Source organism: Dermacentor andersoni, chromosome 9 (genome assembly GCF_023375885.2).
Source record: "Dermacentor andersoni chromosome 9, qqDerAnde1_hic_scaffold, whole genome shotgun sequence".
Lineage (NCBI taxonomy): Eukaryota > Metazoa > Arthropoda > Arachnida > Ixodida > Ixodidae > Dermacentor > Dermacentor andersoni.
This window is the reverse complement of record NC_092822.1, coordinates 129463683-129476108: the sequence shown is the minus strand read 5'-3', so window position 1 is coordinate 129476108 and position 12426 is coordinate 129463683. Positions and strand designations below refer to the sequence as shown.

The 12426-nt window shown below is 47.8% G+C and overlaps 1 long non-coding RNA gene and 1 pseudogene across 1 annotated transcript in view; one reads left to right on the top strand and one right to left on the bottom strand.

Moving 5' to 3' along the window:
• LOC140213263 (uncharacterized) overlaps window positions 1-11221 on the top strand; it is a 174990-nt gene extending 163769 nt beyond the window's left edge. The window contains exon 3 of the long non-coding RNA XR_011890224.1: window positions 11072-11221. This is a non-coding gene — a long non-coding RNA (uncharacterized lncRNA). The remainder of the gene's footprint in view (window positions 1-11071) is intronic.
• LOC126529815 (U2 spliceosomal RNA) lies at window positions 729-876 on the bottom strand (annotated as a pseudogene).
• Window positions 11222-12426: the final 1205 nt, after the last annotated feature.

Sequence of the window (12426 nt, the reverse complement as noted above, 5' to 3'; positions counted from 1 at the left end):
GCCGCTATCGTTGCTCTTTGAGTGTAACTTGCTTTTAGGTTCACAAACTCACCTATAAAGAGTTAATAACGCAATTCAGATTGTCGCTACTGTGTTCTTGACCGTCTCTACAACTTGGCATCTGCTGGAAATGCTTCTGCGTTTATGTACCGGACGTGCCCGTAGAACCGCGATCCATGCGCGCATCCCGAAGACAGAAACAATGTCACCCGGGACCAACGAGCAAGCCGCAGGCGACAAAAGCTGCTCCCTGAGTATGGACTTGTACCCGAGAAGACCAGGAAGTGAACGGTTACGACAGCAGCCACGATGACAGCTCCAGGCACAGTGGAAGAACATATAAGGTATCTGAACGAGGCTGCCGTGCCAATTTCTTTCCAGCGAAGCTGTTTACCTCTAGCCCTGTACGCATCCCCGCGTTACCATGGTTACCCTGACCCGCCGTGGTAGCTCAGTGGCTATGGTATCAGGCTGCTTAGCACGAGGTCGCGGGATCAAATCCCGGCCACGGCGGCCGCATTTCGATGAGCGCCAAATGCGAAAACACCCGTGTACTTAGATTTAGGTGCACGTTAAAGAACCCCAGGTGGTCTAAATTTCCGGAGTCCCCCACTACGGCGTGCCTCATAATCAGAAAGCGGTTTTGGCACTTAAAACCCCATAATTAATTTTTTTTTAATTAGGGTTACCCTGGCCAGCTTACGTCCGTATCACGGCGCCTGGACAGCAATGCGTGGGCCGATCCCATAAGTAGTGCAATACCGGGCCGACCCACGGTGGAGGTAAAGCATGCTTCAAGCACACCACCAACTTTCAAAAATAAGTTCAATAACTTGCATCCAAATACAAAAGCATAAATCCCGCGTTGTAAGAGAACCACTGTGTGTGCGTGTGCGTGCGTGCGCGTGCGCGTGCGTGTGTGTGTGCGTGTGTGTGTGCGTGCGTGCGTGCGTGCGTGCGTGTGTGCGTGCGTGTGTGTGTGTGTGTGTGTGTGTGTGTGTGTGTGTGTGTGTGTGTAAGACTATAGGGCTCTCCGGCAGTATCGCTTGATCTTCCGACAGCGTTATTGACTTCGACTTCTGGTTGATGATTGCGCCGTGTTGGTTCAGGAAGTCCATGCCGAGAATGACGTCTCGTGAACACTGTTGCAGAATAACGAAAGTGGCAGGGTAATTCAGGTCATGAATGGTAATTCTTGCCGAGCAGATTCCAGTCGGCGTGATGAGGTGTTCTCCAGCGGTCCGAATAAACGGGCCTTCCCATGCAGTCTTAACTTTCTTCAAATGGGCTGCGATGGGCCCCCTCATGACGGAGTAATCGGCTCCTGTGTCTACTAAGACGGTGTCGACCCCCCCGTCAGAGCCCTTACCGAGTTTCGACGCGAGAACGCGAAGCTATAAGACAACAAGTCGACGAAATGCTGCGCCACGACATCATCCAGCCGTCGAAAAGCCCGTGGGCGTCTCCAGTTGTTTTAGTGAAGAAAAAGTACGGAACCCTACGTGTCTGCGTCGATTATCGTCAACTGAACAAAATCACGAAGAAAGACGTATACCCCCTCCCACGGATAGACGACGCATTGGATCGGCTCTGCAATGCTAAATACTTCTCATCGATGGACCTCAAGTCTGGCTACTGGCAAATAGAACTCGACGAAAGGGATTGCGAAAAGACCGCCTTCATCACGCCAGACGGCCTCTCTGAGTTCGAGGTTAGGCCATTTGGACTGTGCTCGGCACCTGCAACGTTCCAGCACGTGATGGGCACGGTTTTAGCAGGATTGAAGTGGCAGACCTGTCTTGCTTTCTTGGATGACGTCATCGTTTTCGCCGGAAATTTCGACGATCAACTTAAGCGGCTTGCGACAGTATTAAAGGCCATCAAGTTATCAGGGCTCACTCTGAAGCCGGAAAAGTGTCACTTCGCTTACGATGAGCTTCTGTTCCTAGGCCACGTCATCAGCAAATTTGGAGTACGCCCCGACCCGCAGAAGACAGCTGCCATTGCAAAGTTCCCGCAGCCAATCGACAAGAAGGCAGTGCGCAGGTTCCTTGGCATGTGTGCCTGCTATAGAGGCTTTGTTAAGGACTTTTCACGCATCGCGGAGCCGTTAACACGTCTAACAAAAGGTGATGTCGAGTTCAACTGGAAAACGCCGCAGGCCGACGCATTTCAAGAACTCAAACGATGCATGCAGTCGCCGCCGGTACTTGCACACTTCGGCGAGGACGTCGATACTGAAATCCACACTGACGCCAGTAGCCTAGGCCTCGGTGCTGTCCTAGTCCAGAGGAAAGACGGACTTGAACGGGTTATATCTTATGCTAGCCGGTCGCTGTCAAAAGCGGAAGGCAATTTCTCTACGACTGAAAAGGAATGCCTCAGCATCGTTTGGGCTACAACAAAATTTCGCCCCTACCTATATGGCAGTCCATTCAAAGTCGTCAGCGACCATCACTCGTGTTGGCTAAAGAACCTAAAGGACTCTTCAGGACGGCTGTCGCGGTGGAGCCTCATACTAGAAGAATGTGATATCACTGTATTTTACAAGTCCAGACGAAAACACGCTGATGCCGACTGCCTGTCTCGCACTCCCATGGAACTGCCGCCCAAAGATGACCAAACCGATGATGCCTTTTAGCAACAATAAGCACAGTCGAGTTTCCCGAGCAGAAGCAAGTGTACCCCGACCTAAGAAGTGTCTCTCAGTACTGGGAAGCTAAGAAGAATTTTGTCCCGAAGATATTTATGCTCGAATTGCTGTCTTTCATTTTGCGAAATTACGTCCTGGTGAATAACTTTTCCCAGCCCGTGAAAACTACCTCCTCGTTGGGCCTGAAGCATTTCGGTCGCAAGTCCTGGCACCCTGCACGACCATCGGACAGCCGGGCACCTCGGGTTGTCCCGTACACTTGCAAGAATACGAGAGAAGTAATACTGGCCGTGCCTGCCCACCGACGTCGCCCGGTACGTCAAGGCTTGCCGTCACTGCTAACGACGCAAGACACTGTTAACGAGGCCAGCGGTATTATTACAGCTGCTCGAGCGACCTCGCCGGCCATTTCAGCGGATAGAGATGAAACATTTGGGACCTTTCCGGTCACAACATCTGGAAACAAGGATATCATCATGTCGAAGGACTACCTCACCCACTTCGCTGCAACAAAAGCTCTGCTGATAGGTAGTGCAGCAGAAGTGGCGAAATTCTTCGTCGAGAACATCATGCTACGACACGGCGCCCCAGAAGTCCTCATCACCGACAGAGCAACGGCATTCACAGCAGAGCTCACCGAAGTCATTCTGCAGTACAGCCAGGCAAGCCACAGGAGGACAACCGACTACCACCCGCAGACGAATAGTTTCACAGAGCGGCTAAACAAGACTCTCGCCGACATCCTAGCAATGTACCTCGACGTCAAACACAAGACGTAGGACGCCATCCTGCTGTACGTCCTCTTCGCTTACAAAACGGCAGTGCAAGAAACAACACAGACCACGCCGTTCAAGCTCGTTTACGAAAGGAACTCGATGACGACTCTCGGCGCCATGCTACCGTGTCGCTGACAAAGGGAATCTTGACGTCAACACCTATCTCCAGCACGCCGAAGAAGCCCGGCAGCTCGCCCGCCTGAGCATCAAAAACCAGCAGAGCACCGACAGCCGACACTACAATCTTGGACGATGCTACTTGCAATACCATCCCGGCGATAGTGTTTGGGTTTGGACCCCGATGCGCCGATGAGTACTCAGTGAGAAACTATTGCGATGCTATTTCGGACGCTACAAGATCAACCGACGTATTGGAGCGCTGGACTACGAGGTCGTACCAAACGTCATTTCGCAAGCACAGAGGCGCCGCGTACGATCTGAAATAGCGTGGTGCATATTAAGCCCATCTACGCGCGCTGACGAACTTCGTTATTTTGTTGTTTTTTTTACTACGGGTGTTTTGTTTATGACTCGTTTGTTTGCAGCATCGGGGCGATGCTCTTTAAGAAGGGGATATTGACACCTGTACTTCTTTATCTTCTTCGGGTGACCACGTTTCACCGCCTAACAAATATTATCGCCAGCGCAGGACGCGCCTGCATGTATCGGAAGTTTCTGGAATGTAATCGATGGTCTTATCAGCTGTGTGTTGTCACTAAAGCCTTGTGTAATCTGATTTTATGTATCCGCAATGCGAATGGTGTAGAACTTTCTGGAAGACACGGGGCCACCAGCGATTATTCTGAAACCATCGATGACTGATGTATGAAAGCCAACGAGCTGGAAACACTGAACACATTTTTGACGGTCGCCGACTGTGTTCGCCGCTTTCGTTGTTCATTGAATGTAGCCTGTTTTTGAGGGCACAGGTTCGCCCAAGCTAACACTAGTTTCACCATTCACAGTTTCGCTGTTTTCTCCAGCTTCAGTACCACGTGAAATTTCAATAAAAGTTTCTTACGCAGCTTCACGCGGCAAAAAAGCAGCTTCTGTGCCAAAAGTACGCGTTATATCGAAGCGTGTTCAACATAGCAGTTCACCCAGCTAAATCTACAACTGGTACCGGCCGACAACAGCCGCGAGCGCACTAAAGCAAGTGAAACCATAAATAATTTTACTGCAGACTTTTGCCTGAAAAGCTGCTCGTCCACAGCGTCCGCGCAGCGACCGGGCTCTCGCTAGAAGACGATGCACTTGAGTGCGAAAGTAAAATTGAAGACATCATGCTGTATAACCTAGGCCTCAAACACGTATACGCAGCAAAAAGGTGTCAATATAGATTTACAGTTGGTATAGAGCATAATCATAATAGCACACGGAGCAATCAGCGCCCGCAACGAAATAACGTTGGATATGCCGCGACGCGCGTATCGGCCCCAATCCGGTTCGCTCGCAGCGGCTTCGCACTCTTTTTCCATATGCGGCGACTTAGCGCAAGAGCGCCTTTCGGCCCACTCGACTATTGTCTAGTACTCGATAGTTATAACGCCACTTGCGTCAGAACTTCTCGTGCCGTTGCAACACCGGTTGTTGCGATGACACCTATGCACGTGCCCGCGCTTCTCTGGTTATAACGCCGTGCCTGTGGGAGCTCCTGGTGCGGCTGCAGCACCGGCTGTGGCGACGGCACCTATGTCGTGGCCGGAGCTTCTGCGGTTATGACGTCGAACGCGTGAGAACTGCCATTGTGCCTGCAGCACCGGTTCATCCGACGTTGTATTTGCACATGGCCTGCGCTTCTGTGGTTATAACGCCACGCCCGTGGGAACCGCAAGCGCGGCTGCAGCACCGGTTGTTGCGAATGTGCCGACAGTGTTGCGACACCGGTTGTTGACAGTGCAAGCGTTAAGCACTCTCCCTAGGTGGGCCGATCTCGAAGATAGTGCAATAAGTATGGACAGCTGGGCTAGTTGGTTGTGATTAGCATTATGAAACATCGTTCCAGCGCACAATTGAACACGGACGAGAAGAGAAAGACAACAAGAACGCCGGTTTCAGCTGAATTTTATTCATGGAAAACAGGGCTTTATGTACACAGGGGGAGGGAGGGGGGCTACTAGTGCGAAGGACCACCCTAAAGTATTTCCTTGGTCCAGGCAACAGTCATCAGAAGTGTCAAACCAAAAGAAGAAAGGAATAAAAGCAAAAAGTGAAAAAAAGGTAAAAAAGAACCTTTCCCTCTCTTTTCATCCCTTCTCTTTTACATCACTCAGTACAATCTTGCTCATCTCCCGCCCTACTTAGCTGATTCGACACACCCGTTTGCCCTGAGATAACCAAGTTCTTTCTTCCCGAGTACAACAGTAGGAGCACTGACACAGTAATCGTTTTCATTGGAGATACAAAATGCTTCAAAAATTTGCCGGTTTTTCTGATTGCTATATTTGCGCAACACACGTGTTCGTTCGAAAAAGGCCTTGCATACTGGCTCATGCGAGCAACTGCGAATGTGGTCGGCTAAATGACCAGCGCCGCTGAGTTAAGTAGCATTCCTGCGACGCTCTAGCAGGCGTTCATTCAGACAGCGCCCGGTTTGGCCAATATAGCATTCCTACAGGCGAGGGGAATACTATACACAACACCGACGTCACATTCAACGAGGGCTTTGGTGTGCTTTATTTTGCAGGCTGGCTTCTTCTGGGATTCGTTACTAGGCGACGCATTCGTCCCAGCTTTCCCGGTGCTGAAAACACAACACGCACCCCGCAGCTATCGCCAACCTTCTTGAAGCGGTGAGAAACCTGGTGCCAATAGGTCACTACGACAGGGCGCTTTAGCGGGCGTGCCTCTTTTTTCAGCCTGCGCCTCCCACCAACCACTGAGGCCACGATTTCTGCATGGAAGCCAGCCTTCTCCAGATGCCTTAGCTGGGCGTCGACGCTGTCACGAACTTGATGTTCGCATGCCTTCTCCAGGGCAGAGCGGATGCAGTTTTTTGCTATAGCTCTTTTTACGAGCTTGGCGTGGGCCGATTGATAAATAAGAATTTGTTTTTTCGACCGTGGCTTGTACTGCCAGCCCACGCGCGCCCCATGAAAAATAAGACACATGTCGAGGTACTGGATGCGACCATCTTGCGGCAGTTCGTGCGTGAACTTCATTCCAAAGGCGTTACTAGCAAAAATATCGAGAATGTTTCTTATACTATAGCCTCTATCCTGAGCACCAGTCGTATTCATTACCACGAGGTAATCGCCGACATATCTAAAAACTTTCTGCACGCCTGCGTTGTAAAGGGAGGCTTGAATGCGCTTGTAAATATTGCTAAGAAAATATCGCTTAAAAGTGGTGCTAGGCAAGAGCCAATGCACACTCCTTCGTTTCGGATAAAACTGCTGCCATTAAAAGTAATAAAGGTGGATGAGAGATAAAAGCATATTAGCTCTAAAAAATTGTCAGTTGATAACCCAGTCATGTTTTGGAAGGCCACTGGTGCCATGTCTTCAATCTGGCTTCTAACCACGCGGAAAAGCTCAGGATGAAGCAATGAGTAGAACAAATCTTCTACATCAATAGAAAATGCAAACCTCTTTTGACACGAGCTTTCACAGCCAGACAAATATTCCATAACCTCTGTAGAATGTAGAAGATTTGTTCTACTCATTGCCTCATGCTGCCTCATCCTATCAACTGACAATTTTTTAAAGCTAATATGCTTTTATCTCTCATCCACCTTTATCACTTTTAATGACAGCAGTTTTATCCTAAAAGACGGAGTGTGCATTGGCTCTTGCCTAGCACCACTTTTAAGCGATATTTTCTTAGCAATATTGACAAGCGCATTCAAGCCTCCCTTTACAAACGCAGGCGTGAAGAAAGTTTTTAGATATGTCGGCGATTACCTCGTGGTAATGAATACGACTGGTGCTCAGGATAGAGTCTATAGCATAAGAAACATTCTCAATATTTTTGCTAGTAACGCCTTTGGAATGAAGTTCACGCACGAACTGCTGCAAGATGGTCGCATCCAGTACCTCGACGTGTGTCTTATTTTTCATGGAGCGCGCGTGGGCTGGCAGTACAAGCCACGGTCGAAAAAACAAATTCTTAATTATCAATCGGCCCACGCCAAGCTCGTAAAAAGAGCTATAGCAAAAAACTGCATCCGCTCTGCCCTGGAGAAGGCATGCGAACATCAAGTTCGTGACAGCGTCGACGCCCAGCTAAGGCATCTGGAGAAGGCTGGCTTCCATGCAGAAATCGTAGGCTCGGTGGTAGAGAGCCAGATTCGCGAGGTAAAGGTTGGTGGGAGGCGCAGGCTGAAAAAAGAGGCACGCCCGCTAAAGCGCCCTGTCGTAGTGACCTATTGGCACCAGGTTTCTCACCGCTTCAAGAAGGTTGGCGATAGCTGCGGGGTGCGTGTTGTGTTTTCAGCACCGGGAAAGCTGGGACGAATGCGTCGCCTAGTAACGAATCCCAGAAGAAGCCAGCCTGCAAAATAAAGCACACCAAAGCCCTCGTTGAATGTGACGTCGGTGTTGTGTATAGTATTCCCCTCGCCTGTAGGAATGCTATATTGGCCAAACCGGGCGCTGTCTGAATGAACGCCTGCTAGAGCGTCGCAGGAATGCTACTTAACTCAGCGGCGCTGGTCATTTAGCCGACCACATTCGCAGTTGCTCGCATGAGCCAGTATGCAAGGCCTTTTTCGAACGAACACGTGTGTTGCGCAAATATAGCAATCAGAAAAACCGGCAAATTTTTGAAGCATCTTGTATCTCCAATGAAAACGATTACTGTGTCAGTGCTCCTACTGTTGTACTCGGGAAGAAAGAACTTGGTTATCTCAGGGCAAACGGGTGTGTCGAATCAGCTAAGTAGGGCGGGAGATGAGCAAGATTGTACTGAGTGATGTAAAAGAGAAGGGAAGAAAAGAGAGGGAAAGGTTCTTTTTTACCTTTTTTTCACTTTTTGCTTTTATTCCTTTCTTCTTTTGGTTTGACACTTCTGATGACTGTTGCCTGGACCAAGGAAATACTTTTGGGTGGTCCTTCGCACTAGCAGCCCCCCTCCCTCCCCCTGTGTACATAAAGCCCTGTTTTCCATGAATAAAATTCAGCTGAAACCGGCGTTCTTGTTGTCGTTCTCTTCTCGTCCGTGTTCAATTGTGCGCTGGAACAATGTCTGGTAGTGCAATGCGGGGCCGATTCGCGGCGGTGGTGAAGCATGCGTTAAGCACTCTCTCTACGTGGGCCGATTGCGACGACAGTGCAATGCCGGGCCGACCCGCGGCTGAGGTGCAGTGCGCGATTAAGTGGCCCGCACACACAGCTTCGCTGGTAATCCTTCTTCACGGAGTGGAAGGGCATTGAGATTTTTTATAGCACTGTACACTTTAGTCCTGGTTAAAACCTTCGAATTTATATTATGAATGCCACATGATGAAGAAGTTTTTAACTTATCTATTATTCTTATTATGCCAGTGATATCAAAAACAATAGGGTCCATCGGTAAAAAGTCAGAACAGAGATAGGTAGAGGTTACAGAACACACATTTTTGGAAAAAGCGAAAAAATACAGAGGCCAGAACATTTGCGCATTGATCAAGTTGAATTCATTGAACACTTGAGACTTTAAGGGTGATGGCTCAATTGTCTCTTTTGTTGACTACTCTCCAAAACTGTTCAGGTTTAGAATTAGAAAAGTTGGTAATCTAGTATGGAAAAATGAATCCTTGGCGTGCTTGAGAGCTTTTTCTGCATTCGGTAGCCACGGCCTGATCACTGGCCCAACGTTCTTGAGTACCTTTTAGTTTTGCAGAGCGAGAAATACATCTTTTTCTTATTACAGCGACTTTTTAACGATTAATTGAACCATGCCAGTGACTAGTTTGACGCAATGACTATGAGTGGAACTTATTTCTCGATGAGCGATGAGGCTTGTTCTTTGAATAAATGCCAGTTAGTATTCGCGGAGTGATCATGAAAGTTAGGCAAGTAATCATCTAAAAAGGCAGAGAGCTCATGGTTAGTATCATCATAATCAGCGTGTTTATAGTCGCGGATACGTATTTTTTTTTTTTTGGTTACTCTTGTGAGGTACGGTGCAAGTCAAAGAAATAACAAAGCAGTAAGTGAGCCCTTAGCCCCGGCAGGTACGATATGTGACGAAAAAGATCAGGCGTAGTGGAGAGTACTAAATCGAGGATTTTAGAAGTAGTAGACGTAATTCGAGTGGCTTGCATTGCAAGTTGGGACAAGTTGAAATCATGGCAGAAATTCAAAAATCTTAAATTCACCATAACTTCAATCTGACACTGTAGTCAACGCATTAAGCTTTATAGCAGTGGAGTAGCCGCTTAAACAAAGTTTCGTTTCACATAGACTTGAGCATGTGTGTTGGATCGGCCGAATTTCATCTATGCCGTTCCTTGAAGCTCTCTATACTTTTGTCTTTACATTGATGATTCGGAACGAACTTAACTTGCGCGAATATTTGGTATTTCTGTGGTAGCCTTCTGTGGTGTTGCTGCCTGTCGTACAAGGTAGCACGTATGAATGGAAACGCACAACTTTCATTCTAACAGGGCTTACTGCGGAAGTACACATAAATGAACGTGTCGGCCTACCTAAATGTGGTTTTCATGTTTTCATGTTTGAAAATTGGTTCCTCAATAATCTTATCAATTCACATCGCTACACGAGGGCTATTTGACGGAATAGTATTCAAACATAAAAATTATATTTCTCCTTATATCTATCCTCTCGGCACATTAATCAGTGACATTCAAGCGACGACTGTGCTGCACCTAAATTCTTTAACTGTTCCTTGTGTGTGATCTTTTAGCGTGTTTTTTGTTGTTATAAAGTAACATAGTTGCTAAAAGTGCTAGAACATTTCTCACCTTGCTCTCCCTTCATTCGTACTGCTTGCTGTCTTTTCATTCGAACGGGCAGTAGCCTCGAGTTCATAACGCCCCGAAGGTAGGAACCGCCTTAACCACTCACTGGCCGCGCGGCCAGTGCGCGTGCTTTTGCCTCTCGCCTCGCGACGCGGTTGGCATCGCTAGAAAAGGGCTTCATCCGCAGCGCAGAGCCATGGAACTCCCAAATAAGATAACAAAAAAAAACAAAGGGAAAGAAAAAAGAGTATATAAAGAAAAGTTTCCCGTCGCTGCAGCGTCCAAATGGCCTCGCAGATGCGCTCAAATTTCCCATTAGGAAGTATCGTAAACGTAGGTGATATTTTTTTATCGGCGCCTTCAGCTGATCGCGGCGCAGACATTTATCACATTTGGCGACGAGCCACGGAGGAACCAAGGTCTCCAGTTTCGACCGCATTACAACGGCCACTCAGCGGGCTGCAACCGAGGTTGTGCGCCCCCTGCGCCTTGTCCCCTTTCTCATTGTGAGCTAGAACACATAAAATACAAGGAAATACGATAAAAGCTTTCAATTTTTCACATTACATAGGCGTATTGGTCTCGCTATGAAATTCAAGACCGGCGCGTTTGGTCTCCGCTGGCAATCTAGCCTATTTGCCCACTAAGGAATTGTTGACACAGTACTGCACCCCCCTGAACTGATAGAGTGCTCTTGTTCACCTTTGCTTTAAGAGGGTTATCACATTCTTGCTATTTCAGACCAACGTGGTCATGATCGGCGGAGTGTCCGCAACACTGAAGATAGGCGCCGCCGTCACGCTGGTGGCTCTGGGTTGGACCGAACTGCTCCGGCGCGACACGGTGGCTTCTCGGCGAACCAGAGGGGCTACGCTCCTGGATATCGCACACCTGGTAAGCCGTTGGCTTTGCCCCGTGACGCTACACACGTCAATCAATCAATCAATCAATCAATCAATCAATCAATCAATCAATCAATCAATCAATCAATCAATCAATCAGTTCATTGAATTTTACTGTTTCTTATATATATATGTATATATGTATAACTGTGTTACAAATGCGCGCAAAACGTTATTTTTTTCGTTAACATGGTTACTATTGTAAGTTAGGTAGTCGAACGCGAACAAGTTCCTCATATAAATAATATGATATGGATGATGTGACGATATACGGTAAGGTATTCCACTGTGTTGCTGCAATATAATAAAATTAATGTAATCTATAGTAACTACTTGTGTAGCGTATACATAATGGTACAGAATAATAATGGGACCAGCGGAGCACAGTACGAGGGAGTAAAGGGCGCAGGACAGAGCGCTGTGTCCTTGAGGTAGACCGTAGTGAACATGTGGGTTTTTGATATGTTACCGTTACTGCCGGGCATAGAACGGCATTATACAAAAGGTTCTAAGCAAGCAGTCAAACACGTAACTGATAGAAACTGTTAGGGGTTGTATGTTTAGTAATCCGTAAGCAAACGAAACTGTGTCAGTTTTTTGTACAAAAATAGCACGTAGTGCTATGTTCTGTGATATACTTTAAGGGGTTTCAGCTTTGTCTGCTAGATCAATCAGTAAATAGCTACAGCATTTGTAGTGTGTGAATGTATGAAACAATAATATACTGTTAACAATGTCCTTTACGGGAAAATGTAACGTAACCTGTGAAGAGATATTTTGCTATAAATTACAAGTGCTGTTTCATGCACATGTGTGTGCCATGAAAGCTGTGAGGCCATGTAGACAGCGTGAAGTTCTGTACTACTGACTTTTTCTAATGGTGTGTTGTTCATTAATGCCAACACCACCCGAGAGCAATGGAAATACTGGTAGCACGCGTTATGAACAAAACACTTTCATGGCGCCAAACGGCGGGGAAAGTGGGGTGATACACATTCCTCTCGGCTGCCATTGCATATGGCCTGCCTCCCATTAGCATAATTCGTGCGGCTCATCACACCACAAATTATAGCGGAAATTATCTGCTATGGGGGCCCAGCGCAACGCCACGCAGAATCAAATTGCCTTTTACAAAACGGCTCTTCCTGTGACGCTCCCCACGGCCTATTCCTTCAGCCAATCAGCGAGCTGACA